We start from the raw sequence: 23113 nt of genomic DNA on the forward strand, positions 1-23113 counted from the left end.
CTGTAAATTCTCATTAACTATCTGTTTAGGTGAAGTGGAAAATGTTTCTATCTTCAATCATCCCTAATTATACTTTATTGCCCCTTTGAAAATAAAGTTAAGTAAGAGGCGGAGAGCATGTTAATATGATAGTTTCTGAAGTCCAGAAAGTGGTTCTTACAATGCGTGGACGTTTGCATAATTAGTAAGTTTTTCTTGCAATCTACCTCCTTCCTCTTCTTCCTCTTCCTCAACGAGCGAGGGAGGTGGGGGTAGGACTGCCACATACAAGCTGGAGGCCCGTTTGTTTCTATTATGCAGTAACCAGAGAGCAGTACATATATGAGTATTTTATTTGAAGGAGGTCATTGTATTTGCTTCAATCAACTGTTTTATGCCCTTTTTAATCATTGTCCCTACTGTCCCATAAAAGTTCTTTAATGCTCTGGCCTGTTAGAAACTTAACCAATGAAATGGTCAGCCTTGCAGGACATACACCTGTTTTTTGTTCTTGTGGCTGAAGTTGAGAGAGACCATAGCCCGTGGATAAGCAGCAGTTTCAGTTTTGCAATGCTTTATCTATAGCAGCAGGCAACTACTCATGAGAAAGGAAGTTTAAGGCTTGTAGGTAAAAAACCACCACCCAGATTCCAGGAAAATGCCCGTTTACTGAAGTAATTTTGTTTTTGTATCTTTTTTAAGATGTCTGTAGTCAGATTAGCATTTAGGTCATACTCCAAAGACTTTAAATTAATAAGCTTTATAAAAGCAATTTTGCTCTTCGTGTATCAGCTTGACAGTTTTCTTCCGCAGAGAGCAGTGTTTTCTGGTTTTCTATGATAATCATTCAACCACACACAAGATGTCTCCTTATGTAAATGAGCATTGCTTAATCAAGAATAGATTTCAATAACTTTTCTAAAATGTGCTTACATATATAAATATGAGTATACATTAATTATATATGTATACCCACACAAATTAGAGCCCGTTACCATGATTCCAAGTGTAAGCTTTGTGCATAATTTTCTATTTCCATAACACTTACAAAGCATAATGACTCTGGTGTTTCATAACTTCCTCTTTTAGTAGACTATCCTTTTGCAGAGGAAAAAATGACTCCAGAAGACAACTAAGGGGAGAACAGAGCTCTTTGGAGGTGCTAGTAGTTTAACTCAACTATTTAAGAAGCTTAACAAGCAACTGTAAATAAGACAGAGGTAAGAAGAAACTGTTACTTGCTATTTTTTATTTTATTATTTGGATTACTTTTTATAGAACAGCAATTTAAATGCTGGTCAGATTACAAAGTGGATTAGACAAATAATACCTCTCTCAACTGAGTTGTAAATATATTAAATGAAAAAGTTTTAAAAATTTGCAAAGATCCAACTTCATATACAATCTTTTATAAAGCCAGGGACTGTAAAACTTCTTACTGATCTCATTATTTTAACTGCAAAGTGAAGCATACTCTTTTCTCATAATTTTACACATAATTTAATGCTGGAAGAACTTTTGGATTAATAATAAATTTTGAGAACTTTCTTATTTCCTAGCTCCAGTTTATTCCTAATATTTGTAAATTCTCCTACATATACCCTTTTGTTAATTTTACATTTTACTAGTTGGACATTATCCAGAAAAAGAATTCTTTCATATGTTTTCACCCACTGCCAAAATATACTGCATTATTTGCATTGTGACATTTCAGTATCATTTTTCATATGATCACATTATGATGATATTAAAATACTATAGGAAAAGCAATTTATACTATAGATGGTATAATTTTAAAATCTGAATAAGACAAGTAAATCCAATTGCAGAAATTTGTCTTTTTCTTAATAAAATTAATTTACAATGATAATGCTTAAAAATAGAGCAAGAAATAAAGCGAAATAAGATCATTTGGATTCATAATTGGAGATCCAATTAAACAAAAACTGATCTCATTGGTGAAATGTTAAAATAATCTAAATCCAGCAATTTATTTTTCTTGACTGTGCCAATCTAGAGCAATGCTTATATGTATTAACTATTTAGTACAATTGTATTTATTATTTAGCAATTTTAAATCTTCCTTCTAAAAACAGTTGATTTCTTTATACTTTGGTACAAACATTACAGTGTTTAATACATTTTTTTAAATGCAAAGTGAACTATTCTGTTTGTACATATGAAAGTCTGGATGGTTTGCTGCCAGCTAATCATTTTGAGACAGTGACAAATATCCCACATTTGCTGTTTGAAATTTGGTAAAAGTAAATATCCCCAGGAATAGAATATTTAAATGCCTACTTAATTTGTTTTTTTTTTTAATTAAAATAATCTCTTCGCTTCCAAAAAAAAGTTCACATCGTTCCATCAAATAATGGACTTAATTTGTGTTAATTTTGGTAAATAGTGAGAGCATACTGGTTCTATTACATTACCTGGAAAACAGGGGTTTTTGAAACAAGGCGCTGTAACAAGGGATTATAGAGAGAAGAAAAGCAGATTTTTAGTATTATAAATTCAGGAAATTCACTGTCGATTCAAGTGTGACATCCTTAACTAGATTGATGTTTTAAATAGAGTTGCTAGCTGTGAGAAACCTATAAATGTTGTACATCCTCATTTTACGTATCACACACTAATTAAACACAACTAATTCCATCAGAGCTCGATTATGTTATTTGCAACAATAACATTTTTAATGCTCTCTTTTAAAAAATGGAGGAATTTTTAAATGTCCAGAATTATCAGAGACATTTTTTAAATCATGGACTATTAACCATTGTAGCTGGGTAATACATAGTGCGGTATTACACCAAATACTGCTAACAGCCAGGAAAACAGAGCCCAAGGAGATTACAGTCTCCATTGATCACCACTGTCAGTAACAGCAGCAAATAAAGGGCAAAGCAATAGGGAAAGAGTTGTCTTGCTGGCAAGACAGATGTGTTGATGTGGTAGTTGCTATTAAGAATTACTAAAGTTTCTGAATGAAAAGCCTAATTCTAGATTATAGAAAATAGGTTTAGAATCCATTCTGTCTTTGAGGAAATTGTACTTACAGAAAATAGTAGTGCCTATCTGGCTGCCTTTCCCTGAGACGAAAAGATTGTTGAAGGCGACATTGTTAGGAGAACAGGACACATGTTGCATAGACTTTTTATTTCACATACTTTTGTATGAAAAAGCATTTAGAGCCCGCCCCTAAAACTAAGCTTTTAAAGTGAAGTGAGATATAATATTGTAAATAATTTATTGCTAAAAATATATAAATTTTGACTTTTGAACTATAGGTACATATTTTACTATATTTCATTAAGGTTGCATTCACGTGACACACTAAGACATAAATCTTCATTGACTCTAATAAAAGTTGAAACTGGATGATTGCTGTGTAGCATTATAAAATTTTATGTCTGTCTTAATAAGGCATGGTTGACTGTGACATGGGAGTGATCTTGCTGGGAATTTGTCCAACGATTGATATCCAAGGGTTGATATAGCTAATCTCACCATGTAGTGGTGTCTCCCACCTTCATGATACGAACTTCCCACCCGTTGAAGCTGCTTATAGTGGGCGCTATCCCACCCCAGCAGATATGTTACCTTTCAAATAATAATTTCGCTTTGAAACAAAGGGTGCTATTTTTTATGACATAAATGAGGGGATTGCCAAAAGAACTTTTGAAAAGTTGAAACATTTGTTGGTTTGTTGGTTTCTTTTGTTTTTCCTTCTATTGGTCATTTTTGTATTTATAAAAATACAGAAGAAAGATCATGGTTTGGGTGCAGACTAATAGGGATGGAATTCAGAAACAAAAATCCTCTAAATCTAGATAACGTGGGTCTTCCTGCCTTTAAAAACAAATTTGTGTCTGCCTACATTTGTTGAAATATTTATTTGTAATATATTTGACTTTATTTTAACTGATATGATTATAGCATATTCATATTTATATTGATTAAAATATATATTAAGTAAATAGAAAATTATTGTTTTTCACAAATATGCACTGTGGCCGTACATGTGCTCTGTAAGTAGAATGTGTATCTTATTTCCATATAAGAAATAATTTCTGCCAATATAAAGTACAAATGCAAATATTTTTGCATATCTGCATATTTCCATTTAAAAGGTAAGTTAAATGCAGTCAATTTATACATCTGCACTTAGAAAATAAAAACACTGTTATTTTTATAATATTTAAACTATAAATTATTTGTTGTTTGAACATTATTGTTTTATTTCCAACATTTACCTGACATCATTGATATTTTTATTGTTTTACACAAACTAAAACTGGGCACTTAGATTCGATGTTCTCCAAATTTTTTCCAGCTTTATTTTTTTCATCATTCTAGAATTGTGCAAGAAATAAATTTTAATTTTTTTCAGAATTATTGAGAAAAATGCTAAATTTTAAATGGCATTTAAACCATTCATTAATATTGGAAACATGGGAAGTAGATCAGAGATTGTTAGCCTACAGGCATTGCTCTGTGAATTAGTATAAAATGTCACATCTCATCATTTTTCTACTTCATAGAGGTTTCGTCGTAAACTTTTACTGTTTTATATAGGTACTGGTTATCACATTCTCAAAATTCTTCCTATTTGAAAACAATATAAATAGTAATATGATCCTAAGAAACATCACCAGTTTGTTCTCAGTCTGGAGAGGAAAAAAAAGTTGAATTTTTCTTTAAATGTGCTTTAATTAAATTTATTTTCACTTTTCATAGGAAGAAAACTTATGCTTTTATTCGTTTTCTACGTTAGTAAACAGATCTGAATTAGAGGAGAGGTAAAAACAGTCTCTACAAAATTAGGCTGTTTTCTCATGGCATTGACTTTTTTTAAGTGCTCACTAGAAATGCTTGTAATACTTCATGTTTAGCATTTTTTAAAATTTAGAAATAATTTCAAGCTTAAAAGAAGTTGTAAAATAAAAATAATAGAATGAACTCCCATGTACCTTGACAAGATTTGCCTAATCTTAATTTTTTTTACCCCATTTACTTTATAATTCTCTCTCATTCTTTGTATCACTCATCTCCATAATTTCTTTCCTGAACCACTTGAGGGTAAATTATGAACAACACAGGCCTTCACTTCAGTGTCTTATTACTGAAAATAGAGGTAGAATCTAACATAGTAGTTATGTACAGTTATCTACCTCATACATTTTATGGATGTGATCCTTTTATCTAATCTGTCCATATTCTAGCTGTGCTACTCATCTAATAATACCCTCTATGATATTTTCTCCTCCAGAAAAGGATCAAGTCGAAAGTCAAGTATCACATTTAGCTGCCATGTTTCTTTAGCCTCCCTTTATCTGGAACATTTCCACAGAATTTCTTTCCCTTTTATGAAGTTGAACATTTTAATGAGTGCAGTCTATTCACCAGCTCCTTTCTTTTTAACAGAACATTTCTCACTTTGCATCTGTCTGACATTTCCTCGTGATGAGATGGTGGTGGTGCATTTTCTGCTAGAATACAGCACAGGAGATGGCGTTTCCTCTCTGGCTCCCGTAGATAGAGCACACGATGCTCATCTATCCCACCTTGGTGATGTTTGTTTTGGTTGTCTAAATCAAGGCTGTGCCTGATTTCTCCATTTTGTAATGATGGCTCCTCATGAGAAATTTCCCATTGGGTTTAGTATTAACTGATGCTCTCACCCGATGCAGTCTTTCTTATCATCATTATGCAAGGATACTATCTTAACTACAGGACTCCCTGCACATTTGTGTCAATCTTTTTGTTTTCTACTATAAGCAAAAGAAACTCCCTTCTCTCCCACTTATTTAATTATCGATATGTGTATCTCTCTGTTACCGAAGTTCTGTCTTTTCAGTGCTTTGTAATTCATTATTGCCTAATTATTTTTGGTGCTCAAAGGGTCCACATTCTAGCTTCTACGTCTTTGTGGCCTGTCCCCATCATATTAGTGAGCACTTAGTTATATGTACTTTGTAGCTTAAAAAGCTGTTACAGCCCTGGCTGATGTGGCTCAGTGGATTTAGCGCCGGTCTGCAAAGAGAAACGTTGCTGGTTCAATTCCCAGTCCGAGCACATACCTGGGTTGCAGGCCAGATCCCCAGTTGGCGGTGTGTGAGAGGAAACCAATTGATGTATCTCTTGCAGGTTGATGTTTCTCTACCTCTCTTTCTCTGCTCCTTCCCTTCCCTTTAAAAATAAATAAATAAAATATTAAAAAACAAAACAAAACAAAAAACATGTTCCAGGCTGATCTGGTACTTATCCACCCCTAAACTCATTCACTTCTCATTTCTTTAGTGGGGAATGGTGTTAGAGGCTAAGATCTGGGTGTCAGGATGCTCAATGCCACTGGCATATTTTTGCTTCTTGACCCTTTCAGAGAAATATGTTGATGCATACATGCATCTAGAGATATATACAAATGTGCATACACAAATTCACATACATGTATACATAAAAACACTTACATACACATACATAGATCTTGGACAGGATGAGTTCATCTGATACCTCCAATTCCAACCCATCTCCACAGGGTTCTAGTTTGCCCTCCCCTAGTCTATATTTGTGTGCCCCCTTTCCCAGAGCGTAAGCCCTGATCCTAACAACATCATCCCACTTACTCCTTTGCACAATTCTATAAGACATCTGAAATAACCTCTGAATTGCTTTATCCAAACCACTACAATAAACAAACCTACTTAAAAAAGAAACCCACCGAATACTGTGTTTGTAAGTTGTTTGAATGAATTCTTTCCTCCTTCCTTTTCTCTTCTCTCCCTATCTCCCTCCCTTCATCCCTAACTCCGTTCCTCCCTCCCTACTTCCCTCCCACCCAGCCCTCCTCCTTAGCTCCCACCCGCCCACCCTGGGCTTTCTTTTTCTCAGCCTCATCACAGTATTCATTTGAAATGCAATTGGGTTCATTTGTTTCAGCTTGTTTGCAGTTTAAGGATTTTTCTCCCCCTTTGCATTCTTATTGATTTAATTTCATTTTTTGAATTGGTTTACTTTAATCTTTTTTTCTCTAAGCCTTGGCGATTAATTGCTTCTTTCCCCAGCCGTTTTTATTAAACAAACCTCATGTGTCCTAATTCAACCATTATGAGACAGTGTAGAAATAACTGATTGAGTTATTGGATGAACTTCCACCTTTATATTTCAATTCTCTATATTTAGTCTGAAGTCAACTACCTTCTTGGGCATTCAAAAAACTGACAATATCAGGTAAGAAGGTAGGTCTCTGTAGAATTGGTAAACCTTATACATTTATTATTCCAGAGGTTTTTTTTTGTTTGTTTGTTTCTTTTGTTTTCGTTGTTTTTTTTTTGTTTGTTTTTTTAGTCTGACTATATCATCACATAATTAGATAAGGAAAGAAACAATCATGAATTTGTGTAGTTTATGAGTGCTGGAAAAAATTCTCACCTTTTTACTTGAATGATTCTAGAATATTCTAACTCCCACAACTCCCCCATATTCTACTCTAGTAATGATAACTCTGAATACATGTTAATATTTGTGGTAACAAAAGAAAGTGGGTCCATGTCAAAAGATTCGTTTTCAATTTTCATTCTGTCTGCAGATCTTGGGTAAGTTATTTCTCTTCTTTCTCCAGATAGCTGGCCCATTAACTTCAAATTAAAAAAAAGAAATCCATATTACCTTAACTTTCCACCAATTTCTAGACTCATACCTCAGAGGGATCATTAAATTTCTTTACTTAGATATTAACAAGCATCTCAAAGTCACTCTGCCCATAGTAAAATTCCTCATCGCCTTCCTTCTCTGCTCCATCCCCAATGTTTTTTGGTCAGTAATTGGCATCACCTTATACCCAGTTACCTAAGTCAAAAGCATCATTGATTCCTTTCTTTCCCTCACCTACATCCTTCTCATTAGTAAGTTTCAAAATATATCCCAAGGCTGACCAGGCTCACACCTTCCACCATCTGGAGTGCAGTCTGAGACATTGCCATCTCTGTTTTTGACAGTTCTGTTCTGTGTAGTCTCCTCCAAAGGTTCTCTTTTTTTATCCTTGCATCCTTGCCAGCATTGCCTTTTAAAATATAAGTCAAATCCTGTGGCCCCCGTCTCAAAGTTTTTCAATGACTCCCTATTTTAATTGGGATAAAGTTCAAATTGCGCATAGAATCTATCTCTTGGTCTCCACCTATATTTCCTCTCTCATATCCTACCCTTTATTCACTAACCTCTGGCTCCACTTCTCATTTTGCCCCTAGAATATTCTAACCTGGTTTCTGATTCAGGGCCTTTGCACGTGCTCTTCCCTTTCTCCGGACATGCTCTTCCCACACATTACTGTGACACAGTTCTTTGTTTAAATCTCTGCTCAGATGTTCCTCCAGAGAGATGTCTTCAATGACCAACTATAAATTGTGGTGTAAAGTCTCTAACCCAGTCACTCTCTATCCTTTTACCCCATTTTAATTTTCTTGATAGCACTTAATACTACATATAATTTTCACCTTTACTTCCTTATTCAATCATTTATTGTCTGTTACTCCCACTAGAAGGGAAGGGATTCGGTCTGTTTAGTTCATGCCATATCCTCAGTACCTAGACTAATGCATGAAACATAGTAGGTACTCAAATAAATGATGACTAAGATAAAGCGCTCGACATTTCTGGGCCTCGTGTACAATGAAAATAGGCATAAGAAAAAATAACAACTATGTTCCACATTCTTCTGGAGCAGGCGGTGGTCATGGCCATGCCTTAAACTACCCTGCAGTTGACAGGTGGCGATACTTCTGTTAACGCTGAGTGAAAGGAACTGAAACAAAAAAGTGGTCTTCAGAGACAGCAAGTAGACCGAGAAGTTCTCCTTTTTTCTGCGTGGGCTCTTTTCCACTGAGCTGAAAAGAAACGAGTGCAGAGTGGCTGCGGCTGGTCTCTGGGAAGCCTGAGCAGCCATTGCTCTGCACCGCTGCCCCACTGCCCCTGCGCCGTCTGCCCTTGCCCTCCCCACCCACAAACACGTCTGCCCACCTTCGTTTGCCAGTTAGGATTCATTGCTTTCCTCAAGCCAGATGGAAGAGCCATCTCCTTTCAGAATCCTGTCCTGATTAACCATCTGCCTGTGCTGGCCTCACGGCTGTGCATATAGTTCACATATTGTTTTGCAATTATTTCCTGCTTCTATTTTTGGTCTCGAGGTGGACTTTAAAGCTGCTCTAGGGAAACTGTTAGTTTTGTGCCAACATGTCCAGGTGTAAGGTTACAAACATGAGTTGGTTCTTGAGGGTATTAGGTCCTAAATAGTAAAGATGTCCGTGATGCTAATAATGACAATGTTAATAATAATAGCTTCCCTATTACATTTCTTAGTATTGGTTTTTAGTATCGTTGCATATCAATTTTTAGGGCTAGTTTTTAGTAAGATTTTAAAATATAATTTAATACTTTCACCAAGCCTGTGCAATAAATACTATTATTTTTATTTTACAAATTTAAAAATAGTTTAATAAAGTACAGCATGGGGAATATGGCCAATAGTATTATAATAATTATGTACAGCACCAGATGGGTACTAGACTTATGGGGAGGGGGCAATCCCTGGTAAATTACTGTATATAATTGTCTACCCACTATCCTATACACCTGAAACTAATATAAAATAACACGTAATGTCAACTCTTAATTGAAAAAAAAATTTTAAGGAAAAAAAGTTTAGAGAGTAAAAGATAGCTTGATAATGGTCACAAAACAGATCCCGGTGTGCCTGTGTCTAAGCTGGAACTTTATTGTATTGTCATTCTGCCATCACTACTTGTTTATTGAGAAGGCAGGCAGGCAAAGCTATGGTTTAGACACAACGAAGACTCTACGGATTAAATGGTGTAGCCCCGGCCTCAGAAGTCTCACACTCTGGTATGAAAAGTATTAAAAGAAATGGATTTTCAGCCATAATATGAAAAATAAAAGTGTCACCTGAGATATAAGAATAGTTGACAGTTATACTTTCAGGGGCAGCTGATGGCACAAGGCTCCCTGGGAAAAAGCAACTTTAAAGTTGAAGCATCGATATTTTCATTAGGTGGAAAAGAGCTGAGCTAATCCATTTCCAAAAAATTCAGAAAAATCCCAAAACACTGAGAAAACATTGTCATACTACACAAGATCCATTTTGAGCCACTTTGGCTCTGCTCTAGGGCCCTACCGTTAGAGGTATGTGGAGCCTGACTCTGTGGTTCTTCTCAGGAAGTAGGTGGTGTGAGAAGAGGATTTTAGTTCTTGTGAAAGGCTTTGCTTTCACCTTGAATGGCATTTGTTCACATATTTATACATCAAGCACCATGCATTTGAGCACAGATCTAGATACAGGGGAAACAGTGGTGAACAAGACCAAGCTTCTAATCCTCAAGGAGCTGAACTTCAGTCTAGTGGGGAGAGATAATGAGAAAAGCAGCGAACACATACATTTTTAAAAAGGAAGTTTCAGATGATGATAGCCACATGAAGAATATTCAGCAAGGTAAATGGATAGAGGGACAGAGGAAGAAAATATGTTTACCTAGCTGGCCTCCTGAGGTGGCCTCTCTAGAGCATAACAGTTAAGTGAAGACCTGAACGAGGAGAAGGTTGGGCAAGCCTGGCAGAGAGCTCGGGGAAGAGTGGCCCAGAAAAAGTGATGGGGAGAGCAGGGGCAGGGACTGAACCCAGCATATTTGAGAAGCAGAAAGGGAAGTACAAGTCTCAGAGGGGAGTGGGAGATGAAGCTAAGGAGGTGACCATGGGCCAGGTCACCTAGGTTGTAGACCAAGAAAAGGAGATGTACATTGGAAGCAAATATTTGCAAGGACACGCGCATGTGTGAATTAGGGAGAGGAATGCAATGAATGAACCATTCATTATCTGTGTTTAACACAGGCCAGGAAAAGCTGCTGTTTGAAGGGAAGCAGGAATTACTACTTAGGTCAAAAGCTTTCTGAGGAAATAAATTATTATATTTAGAGAAGTTTCAGCTAAGATGCATTTACCTTCAAAGGTTAACTACATTTTCTTGCCTTTTCATGTCCATAACAGCTGCAAGCTTGATAAAAGTGAAAAGGGCTCAAGTATTATTTAAATTTGCCAACTTAAAATTTTTCAGCTATTTTATTATGGGATAATTGACCCTATTATGGCCATTGAAAATAGGTGCACTGATGTCTGGTAATGGGGTCATTAGGCACTTTCATTTTTGCATGGCTATGAAGCATGCAAAAAGACTAGAGAAAGGCTATTTTCCAGTCTCCAGGGACAATAGACGTTCCCTTGTCTCAGTGCTAGCGACAATAGGGACCCTTGCAACATCTACCTGTTTCACTTTTCAGTAGTAGTAACTTACTCTGTATTTTCCACAGCAATTATAAATTTTCTCTGATTTATTTCTATTATCCCAAAAGATCTAAATGACCTGATTATTACCTTTTAAATCCCAGAATTAGTCACACACAATTTTTGGGCGGAGTTGGTAGGCTGGGTGTGATTTGGGAAAGGGATATACAGTAGCTTACTGAAAAGGACATATTCTTTGTTATTATTATTTATTATTATTATTATTGGGTAAGAAGTGTCAACATCTATTAGTTAGGAACCACAAGAACAAATGGCCTCCTCCAATACTTAAGAAGCTAATGATGAAGAGGTGAAGGAATTAAGAAGTACAAATTGATAGTTACAGATTAGTCATTGGGATATAAAGTATTGCATAGAAAATATAGTCAATACTATTGCAATAACTGTGCATGGTACCAGGTGGGTACTGGAAATATCAGGGAGAGCACTTTGTAAAATATGATTGTCTAATTACTATAGCATATACCTAAAACTAACATAAAATAATATTGAAAATAACTTTAATTAAAAAATAAAATTTTAAGTTCTTTAAAAGGAACAAAATTAAAATTAAAAAGAAAAAATATTTATATAAGTGAAAAAAAGGTTGATGAAAACTAATATGGCTTCTATTTCTGGTTTAGTTAAGAGATGACAATAAAAAAAAACTCCACTGTGGCCTTGGACTGTGTGTGGTAGAAGAATGACAATGGGTGGGGTGTGAGGGAACATGCTTGTAATTTCCCTAAGGCAGTCAGACATCATATTGGAGGAGCCAGAAGCTAATATTTGAGTGCTCCCGACAACGCCCAAGAAGGAAATCATATGCCACTGGTATTGGGAAGTGTGGAGGTGTACAGATGACTTATATGCTCTTTAAGCAATACATTTTATCCTATCATGTATGTATGATGACTTGCCATATTATCAGATTATTGCAAAGTGTGAGATGCTGTGTGGTTTCCAAGGGCATGTGTGTGAGAGAATAAATGCGTGAAAATCTGCAATGTGTGAATGCAAGGGAACACTCCTCAAACGTGAAGCTACTCCCTGACCTGCTGCTTACTGCAGGGAGACAGATGAACCAAGTAGCATATCTATTTAAAAAATAGGAGAGTAGCAGGTTTTCTGTCAGGAGAGTAGTGCCATTTGTTGATTTAGGAGGGGGGCATCAGAAGAGCCATGGCCTTGGGACATGACGTTATTTAGTTAACTTGATGATTACCCTCCAGAACTGGATGCTAAGGCTGCTTCTCCAGAGCCAGTCCACCTCTCCTCCTGCCTTATTTGGCTTTGTTCCTCTGACTGGAAAAGAATCTCGTTCACAAGTGTAAATTAAATATTCTTCTTGCTGTGGATGATGTCATCATTCCTGTGGCCCAAGCCTTTGTTACTAAATCATACTTAGCAACACATTATCATTCATTTCTCCCTTAGAGTTCTGCGCATGTTTGTTCTGGTGAAGTTGAGAGACACATTTTTCAACGAGGTATAAATAAAAGCTGAAAAATAAAAAAAGAAGCTATGCTTGGAAGGAACTCTTGACTGTATTACTTAAAAAGAAATGAGTCGACAACTAAATCTTTATCCTATAACAACAGTTCTTACTGAGTAAAAAAGAAATCGTATATGGCTCTAAAGGAAGTAGTTCTCATACACCTGTACATCATATACTCTTCTTTAAAGTCATAGACGCTTTTGCTTGGCTTGGCTTGGCCCTCTGATGTTTTGCCTTGTCAAGTGGGTGGGGAAAGTTGGACAAAAGAAAGCTGTGTGCTGGCCAATTAAGAGTGATATTTCTAAACTGCCTGTTTATCATTCCAGGGAACATCATGGATTCCCTTTTAATTACATCCTACCTATCTATCTGAAAAGCTGTTAAGAGGGTCAGCTCCTTATCTTGCAAAGAGTAACTGTAAATTTCTTCAAGTTGTAATTTAATTGTAATCCTTATATTTAGAGGAGACCTGAAGTTTAATATAAGTTTATTTTTTTAAATATTCTGGAATGGAAATTCATAATTATTATCGATTTTAAATAACAGAAATAGCTATCCTTTCTCAAAGGCCTGAACTATGTTAAGTTCATTTTCATGATGTCACACATTTTGTTTTCAGGAAGCAGAGACTTAGAGACTGTCCAGAATTCCATGTCTAATAACAGATTCCCAAAACTGTCTCTCTCTCCCCCCCCCACCCCCACCCCACAGGAATCAAGGCCATGGGCAAAACAGCAGCCTTTGAAATAACACCCCTTTGTTTTTTAAACTGATTCTTCTAAAATGTGTGGTGCATACACAGGGCATTGCTCCAGTTGGTGGGGGGAAGTGGGTATAGTTCTATTGCCAAGGGCAGCCAACACTGTATTCAGAAGACCAAGCTTGCGGCAGCTGTGACTGTTACCTATGGAGACTGGCCTATGGGTAGTATTTAGCAAGTATGTACCTGTCGTCAATAACTCTAAAGCAGACAGTGTTCTCCCTTAGTCACCTGGTAATTTAGTCATAAATGAAATAGATGTACTTGATCTGGCTTCTTCTTTCATCATGGTAAGGAAGATATCCAAACTTGTGCCCAGTATCATCCGTGGGCTGCCTTTTCCTAATAATTGATGTGGCTGCCTCATATAAATTGCATAGTTAGTCTCATATAAATTGCATATTTAGTGCCAAGTCTGCCCTTTTTCCACAAGTTCAAATCTAATCTAGCAAAGTTAACATCTCCCAGGGCCCATGCAGAGTTTTCAGTATTTAGGGATCCTGACAGATTATTTGCAGCTTTTCCCAAGACCTAGCTACCAGATCATGTAAGAACAAACAGACTTTAAAGTCTTCATAAGGTCGGAAAACTATTCTGGCTTAGTCTGTAATTTAGACTATCTTTAGAGAAGAATGACTTCATGAAAAGAGAGGCCCAGAGTGGCCAGCCTCTATTATCCAGTTAACTTTTTCTTTATTTAATTGCAAAGACTAAATGACAGGTAGGGGAGTGTTTATGCGGGAATGTGGGAGTCCTGAAGCTGTAGAAAGAAGTTACACTGTGCATGGGAGTAAGCCTGTGGGCGGGAGTTAGAGACTACAGCTCTACTGCTAGTCTAGAGTAATCAGGCATAAACATCTTTACAATGGCACCTGAACACAGGTAATCAACTCCTATTAAATGCACTTGACACATTTTTTAAAGTAAGCACAACTTACCTTTTATATCCAGAAACAGAAAAAAATATTTTTATATCCAGAAACAAAAATTTTTTTAAAAGAATCATTAGATTTTTTTTTTTTTAATTTTCAAAACTTATTTGTTGATTTCAGAGAGAGAGGAAGTGGGAGAGGGAGAAACATCAATTTGTTGCTCCGCACATTTATGCATTCATTGGTTGATTCTTGTATGTGCCCTGACCATGGGTCGAACCTATAACCCTGGCACATTGGGATGATGCTCTTACCAACTGAACTACCTGGCCAGGGCCTATTGGATTTTCATACATCAATCCAAAAGTTGACATGCTCTACTTTCTGGAAGTATGAGAGAGAAGCTGGAAATGTCTGTAGCTATCAAAACTATAAAAGATTGAACTCAGGAAATGAATGAAAGTAAACACCAATAAAATAAAATAAACCCCCCCCACACACACACACAAAACAACAAAACAAAACAGCAAGGGTAGTGTAGTAATAATCAGTCAAAAAATTTTCATTCCTTGCTCAAGGACTGTGTGGTGGACACCTTATGTCTTAACAGAAATAAAGTCACTATTTCATGTCACAGATAATAAGAATTTATTTTACAAACCAGGCAGCATAGACATGTGGTATAAGTACTATGAGGGCACTCACATGGCTTTAATTCTAGGTGTTTGAATTAAATGGAAAAAATCATAAAAATAATGATACTTGTATATCTTTTGAGTTTAGGTTCATTGGTTAACACTTGTTCTTATTTTTCTCTACACTTTGCACATTTATATTACTTAATTGATTATAATTCTTTACTGTTTCATATCTGTTGCCCCTGCTAGATGGTATGTTCCAAGAGGTTTGAAGTCTAGTAGTACTCAGTCTATAGCCGCAGATTATAGGAAAGGCCAGAATTATGGCAGGTGCTCAGGGACTTTTTGAGAACTGGGTGGGAAAGTTGATAACAAAAAGGCTTAAAGTAAAAGTCCAGTAGTTAGTGGTAACCTATCGCCAGAAAGGTTTGAGAAGGGAAAGGAATGTTCAACATTTTCTAAAAATACATTCACTACTGGGAAGGCTAGATGGGATCAGGTCCTGTCAAAGGCTGCTCATTGCTAAGCTTATGGCAGAAAAATGGGCATTCAGATCCATCCAGGTGTGGCCAGAAAGGTTATTAAGAGTGATGGCACATTCACAAAGACTATAAATTAAAGACTTCTAACAATACCTGCAAATGAAATACAAATGAGAAATATCCTATTAATTTATCTGCATATATAATTTAACTATATTAAGTTGTTGAATGAATATATGAAATATACTAAAATTTGCAAAGAAGTTTTTACCACCAAAAAGTCATAGATATATGTGTATACATATATATATTCTACACCATTACTGTATTCTATAGTTTAATATAAATAAATGCAAAAGGAAGTGCCCCAGGACACTTGTGACTCAGAGGCCTGGATGTCATTTTCAAGGAGCACTCATGATCACAAGTTCTTATTTTTTTCCTCAAAATGATTCAATCACATTTTATTTTATTTTTTTACAGTTTTCATTTTTCTTTCTTTTTTCTTTTTGAGAGAGAGAGGGTAAAGAATTTTAAGCAAACAGCAATATAAGCATTATAGAATATGTAGGAGTAGCCTCTGTGTGGCCTTGCTTGCCTCGTTTGTTTTTAAGGCCACAAGCTGCTGACGTTTACCTGGTAAGAAGTAAAACACATTTCGGGTGCCGAAGAAGCACCATGTACAACCAGGTGCATGACAAAGGTGCACCACCATGTCAGCTCTCCAAAGCGAACTCCGTTTCAGACATTTTCCTGCAGAGAGCACTGTATCTATACAGCCAAATAAACTTGACTTGCCAAAGAGAGAAAAATGGAGCAGGCCAGGGCATTGCCACCGATTCTAGGTAATTTCATTTCTTAAACTCCAGCTCAGTGGTAGGAAACCTTAGCTGCACATTGGAATCATCTGAGAACCCCCCCTCCCCCCAAAAATGAGGCTTGAGTGTCACTCCCAGGAATTCTGATTTCATTGATCCAAAATGTCCTCAAGAGCACCTGTCCTAGTTTCTGTCTCTTCATTTGTCAGATGGTCTTAAATGTACCGTCTCACAGGCCTCTTGTGAGGGTTCAAGGAGCTAATGAGTGTAATTAAGAGTCCCTAACGTTTCAGAATTCACCAGTTTCCGTTCACAGAAAGGGAAGGGGGTGGGGGGGCGTCTGGGGAGGTGAGGAGGCGGGATCCTTCCACAGCCAATTAGCGGTTTATTAGGGTTAACAAACTATCCTTTGTCAAAGCAAACACTTTTAAAGGATTAAGCCTCATTCTCGCCTTAGTGCCAATGACTTTAATCAGATAATCTCCTATCACCTAGTGGAGGATTTGTTATTGATGGTCTGGGGAAGCTAGGAAACAGTTGCAAGGCCAGTGTAGGGCTCACTGAAGGCGGGGTCAGGAGATCTGCAGCCTGGGAACCCCAGGACCTGGGAAATGGACCTGACACTTCGGAGGCTAATGGCAGCATGAAAAATAAGAAAAACAAACTTTCTCCTCAGGTTGCTAGGGCAACGATTTGTTTAAAGTGTTCATGTGATCAAGTTGCTTGTCTGTCTAATGACCCTTCACTGCTTTCCTGTGTCATTCTTTCTGCCACGAAGCCTTAACACGTGCCAGGTCATTTTACCGTTTGCCAGCTGCTTGGGGGTCTGCGTGGAGCGAGGCCTGGCCCAGGCCGATCCCCCTTGCCATCTGCCTGACACATGCAAGCACTCAGAGTTTGCCGAATTTAACTGAATTGTTTGATTTGCTACACTCTTTTCCAAATGTGTGAGGTTCTCCCTTTGCCACATCTGTCTCTCGCAACAAGACCAGACTGCGAGCACTTCGAAGTCTGAATAATTTCTATATTGCCAGTGCCAAGCACAACTCCTGACCAATAAATATGGGTTAAGTGAATTAAGGAGCAATGATCAGCACAGGGAAGCTCACGTTAAGGTATTAGGATTAAGTTCTGACTGTATTGTCCAGTTGCCACACTGTCGGGCAAGGCAAACAGGGGAAAAAAGAGAAAGAAATGTGTGTGTGAAGCTCTCACCACTTAGTGGGAAGTGACAGAAGTTGTTCTTATTCAGAAAGTCTCTTTAGGGCATTTCTTGAGACATGGTCTGAAGGTAATTTCGGGAAACAGAGAGGTAAGAAGGAAGAAGAGGAGCCAACAAGAGATTCAGAGAAAGAAAGAGGAGAGAGGGTGGGGAGAGAAGGGGGAGGGAATGAGAGAGAGAGAGAGAGAGAGATCCCATACAATGGAGTGAACAGAGAATGAGATGTGGAATATTACAAATCAAAAGAAAGGAACTTCAAAAATGCAATGAGTAGATTAATACAGTACATGTTTGGGGTGGGAGGGGGGATCAACCTTGCTATTGGTATTTTTAAGAATTTGTATTTAGAAACGAGTTAAGTAATGCCATATTTTTTCAGTTGCTTTTATTCTTTGTGGAACAGAGTTAATACATAAAAATGTTTGGATTATACTACATAAAACAGTTACACTATCACATTTATACTATATGACCTATTAGATACTACTTTTAAGACTACAAGGGGATTCTGGGCTAAGCCACAATACATGGTAGAAAGAGTTTCACACGCCTACTACATGTAATTTATATTACAAGCATGCATAAGTTAAATGTGCACTTTGCCCTTCTGACTATGTGTTTCATATTTATTTTTGAAACTTTTATTTATTAAAAGAGCGTTATTATATATTTTCTTTTCCTTAATGACAGCCCACATTAGGAAACATGTGTATATCCCAGGTAGAGAGTTTAGAAATATATTACACATTAGACACATTAATTCAGGATGTGAGATGTAGCCTGTGACACAGTGCGCTGTGGGGCATGAGGCTTGACCACTTATTAGCTGTGAGATTATAATGAATGACATGGGGGATGTCATTTGTTTTATAAAAGTACATTATGACAGTAAATGGGGGGAAATTACAGAATACAAAATCTCATACTATATAGTACAATGTCAACTTCGTAAAAATGTGTTGAGAAGTGCTTGGAAGGACCATAAGATTACTAGTAACTATCTCTGAGAATTGGAATCACTGCTGCTTTTTATAAATACAGTCTATCTTCTTTAGTTTTGAATTTTCTATAGTGTGTTGACTTTCAGGAAAAAAACAAATTGAACATACACACATCACATATTTCACACCCTTCAAGACAGGGAGGTGATCATCTTCTGGATTCCCTGCAGCTCTGATGTGTGAGATTCCCATGTTTACTGTGTCTCACAGCTAAGGGTCTTCAACCAAGTCCTTTTCTTCTGCCAGATCTTCAGACATTTTCAGCCCTTTGGCCTCTGACCAGGGCTCACTCTTTTTTGAAGCATTTTGTACCTTTTGTTCTGAGATTAAGCAAACACTTCAGTTGTCCCCACTGACCAAAAGGATCATGACTGCAGCTTTACATTTTGAATGTGATTGATTTAAGAGTCATTGTTTCTCTCTGGGCTGTAAGCTCCTTGAAGCATCCTACTGGTTTTCATTCACCATTGGACTTCCAGTTCTAGCCCGAGTTTAGTATTCAAGGCTCTGGATCTGTGGTTCCCACTACTTTGAAGGCTCATTTCACAAACATTCCGCACAGCCTTGAGGACTCTACTTATCTCAGGCCACCTTGATTCTTCACCATTCTGTTTAACCGCAAACTCTCCTCCTCATCCTTTCAATCTGCTTTTTTTTTTTTTTTTTTAAACTTCGGTGCATTTACCGCCATCTGAAATTGTTGCCTATATTTATCTTTTCATTTGGATTTATTCTTTATTTGTTTAGTGCCTGTCACCCTAGAAGACAGCTAACTCCTTGAGAAAAGTGATTGGGCCTTTTTTTCTGTAACCACAGTACCCAGAATAGGACTTACTATGGTGAACGCTCAATAAACACTTGTGAAATTAATAGAAACACTGTGCAATTTTCTGTCTGGGAAGAAGGAAGGAAGCATAGAAACATGGAAAGAATGCAGTAAGAAAAAAGGAAAGAAGGAGGAAATAGAGAGAGACTACTACAATAGAAATCTGATCTGTGGTTCCTCTTCCTATTAAAGTTGGGGAACCATTATGCCTGTATTAGAGTTTTTGTTGCCCCCATCTTTCAGAAAAGCAGTGAAAATAAATGGCCTAAGAGAGGCAGAAGACATTAATGCCAGTTCTGCTCTGTCACAGGCCAATATACTTACACAATGAATGTTCTCCTATCTATCAAGGGGACAGGGCTAGATGGCATCCAATGTTCCATTCCCTGCTAATATTCTGTGGTTCTAAACTCTTACTTCCAAAATGTATTTCTTTCCTATTTCTCTATTCAGATGCCAGGATAATGACATTGAAGATTTAGAATCACAAATTGATTTTTATATTATATTTTCACATGTGATGTATATATTGTTCTATATATTGTATGTGTAACATGTTGTATTACATAATATATTTTATATATACAATCTATTGTGTGTGTATGTATGTATGTATAAAACATATAAATGCTCTTTGACTTAGGATGGGGTTACACCTGATAAACCCACAGTAAGTTGAAAATATTTTAAGTCAAAATACATTTAATACATCTAACCTACCAAACATCATAGCTTAGCCTACCTTACCTTCAGCACGCTCAGAAAGTTTACATTAGCCTATAGTTGGGCAAAATCATCTCACTATTATCTTCCAGCATCACGACTGTATCATACTTCATATCTCTGGCTCAAGAAAAGGTCAAATTTAAAATTCAAAGTATGGTTTCCCATGAATATATATCATTTTTGCACCATGGAAAAGGGAAAGAATCTGAAGTTGAACCATCATAAGTTGGGGACTAGCTGTACTATATATACACACAATATATGATAAAATATATATTATATATATTTAAATACTAAGTATGATTTTTAAAACTTACTTTGGTGTGTGAAGTATATGAAGGTCCTTGAAAGCAGATTAAATTCAGGTAATTGTATCAAATATGTTTATGCTTGTACAAGTTTGAATCTGGGCTACAAAAGAGTGCCTCCTTCCCGGATGTGAAATGCATTTACTGCATCGACTTAAAATGGATTCTCTGTACGAGAGTGTTTCCAAGTCTTCCTGCCTCCCAGCAGCTTGTCCTCTTTAGTCTATCGTTAAACGTGGACCAGAAAGCAAGAGACCTGAATTTGGGTCTCAGTTTTGACATTATCTTGCAAAGGATTATTTTTATCCAAGTATAATAAAAACAGCATTCCTAGATGAGTGATTTGAGACTCTTCCATATTTTGGTTTTTGGAAAAAAAACCTTCTTGATATATTTCTATTTATATTATTTCGGGGGGAGGTGGGGCAGGAGGCCAGAAACAGCAAATCATATTTGGGAGGCAGTGAGAGCTTACTGAGCTAGAAATGTGGTGTGTAGGACAAGAAACATACAGTTCAGAACACCTACACTCACACACTCACACAAGTGCCTTAATGACGCCCATTTGAGTGAAACAGATAAATACTACCATCTCCTCTGTCTGCATCATTGGTAAATCAGAGTTATTATCTTTTAAAACCATATTTTTTAGCTGAATTTCTATTGGGATTAATTGGTATATTTAAGACTTGAATGGCCAGAAATATTTCAGTAACCTGGAGTGAACCTGTTTTCTTTTATCTGAAAATGTAGTTTGATTTCATCTGAAATTGTTTTCTATAAGGTTCTTCTCTACCCATAAATGATCTTCTATATATTTATGGGTATACTCACTCATCAACCTGTGGACTATATAATACACTTCATAGAAGTAAGAGAAACCATAGTTCTCTCCTGGCACTGAGAGAATATCAATGAGTATTCTGAACGGGGAACTATTTACTTTTTATTACTATAATGATTTTTTAATAATTTCCACAATTTGAAATGTGGTTAGAATTCCTCTGGTAGTTGAAAGCTGGCAGCATGATTTTAATATTTCTAACATGTGATCTGGTGTTTGCTACAGTGCTTTGAAATTTAAAATGTCATTATTCATGATGTAATATTATGAGTGATAAATTAAGCTAAACCAGTGACAGTGAAGTTTTATATCACCATTTACTTTAGCTTATCTTTGAGTCCTTGATTGACTATCGCTTTCTATGAGTTTTCTTAGCCATCCCTTTTCCCTTTTCTCAGATGTAAACAGAATTTTTCTCTTCTTTGCTATTTACTGGGATGTTTATTTTATTTCTAACATTCAAGGGCTTTTCTTGTATTTCTTCACATTCTGTTTGGTGGAGCAAAAAACTTGTCTCAAGTTTCAATTTCTCTTTTATTCCCAGAATTTTTCCCCTCCTCCAGTGCTGAAGTGGAGAGAAAATATCCCCTCTTATACATGCACAGATTCAAAGTCCTATTTTTCACCATGCTGTTTCAAATACCAAATTTTCTAACTCACATAAAATAAAATAAAATAAAATAAAACAAAACACCAAAGCATTAACTTGGAACTCCACAAGGATTGGAGAACAATTGAACATAATTTCCTACAAGCAGGTTAGCCCTTGGCTGTTCATGGGGCGTTGCAAGGAGAGTTGGATGGAAACCAGCCCTCACCTGCCGGCAGATGCAGAAGTGGCCCAGCTCAGAAATCAGGGTCTGCTGTCATGGATCAGGGGAGACGAAACTGAAGAAATTCAACAGCAAGTAGCAAACAGTAGGCTAAACCAGGGATTTGAAAGTCTCCCAAGGCTCCTCCCTTCCTCATTCCCTGCATGAGTCACTATTCCTGTCTGTCCACACCCATTCAGTCTTCTTCCATAGGCTGCCACCCCACACTCCAGTCCCCCCCTCAAGCTGTTGCTACAGGATCTTTCTGAAATACAAGTCCAGACTCCACATATCTCCTTGCTGTGTCAACTCTTGTAGTTCATCACAGTTTTCAGAGTAAAGTTGAGAATCCTTGGATAAACACACACGTACTTTTAGCTCATCGGCCACTCCCCTCCTCCGATCCTTCTCTCATTTCTAACAGAAAAACCGGCGGATCTGTTGTATTTGCCTTGCTCTTTTTTTCACTTGACCCTGACTAAACTCCTTTTTTCATTTTGCTAATTTCCACACACCTTTCAAGGTACCGGTTAAAATAACTCCCCCAGGAAGCCTTCCCTGGCTCTCCTCACGACCCCTTTGGGCTTGCCTTCACCATCTTAGCTTAGGGAGAATGATTTGGTTTGCCTCTTCCCTATAAGGGTATTATCCTTGAAAGTAGGGATTCTGTCTTACCCACTCTTGGATCTCTAGCATAGCAGGCACTTTAGCTATTGAAATAAATGCTGAATTAGAAGGAAGTCCTCATAGCTATTAATTGACAGGTAGGAAATGCCTATCCATTTCATCTTAATTTGCTTCAACTGTGTGTGCACTTGAATAGTTTTTAATAATTAACACTGAGAAGTGGCACCATTTAATTAATTTATTTGTTCTGGAAGGGATCAGTGCATAACGTTAACTCAGTGCTTTGTGGATCTAGCCAAGGGTCCAGAACTCAAGTTTGTTACTAATGCCTCTGGAAGTATTTCTTTCCTT

This window comes from Furipterus horrens, unplaced genomic scaffold (genome assembly GCF_987537825.1).
Source record: "Furipterus horrens unplaced genomic scaffold, mFurHor1.1.pri manual_scaffold_1, whole genome shotgun sequence".
NCBI lineage: Eukaryota > Metazoa > Chordata > Mammalia > Chiroptera > Furipteridae > Furipterus > Furipterus horrens.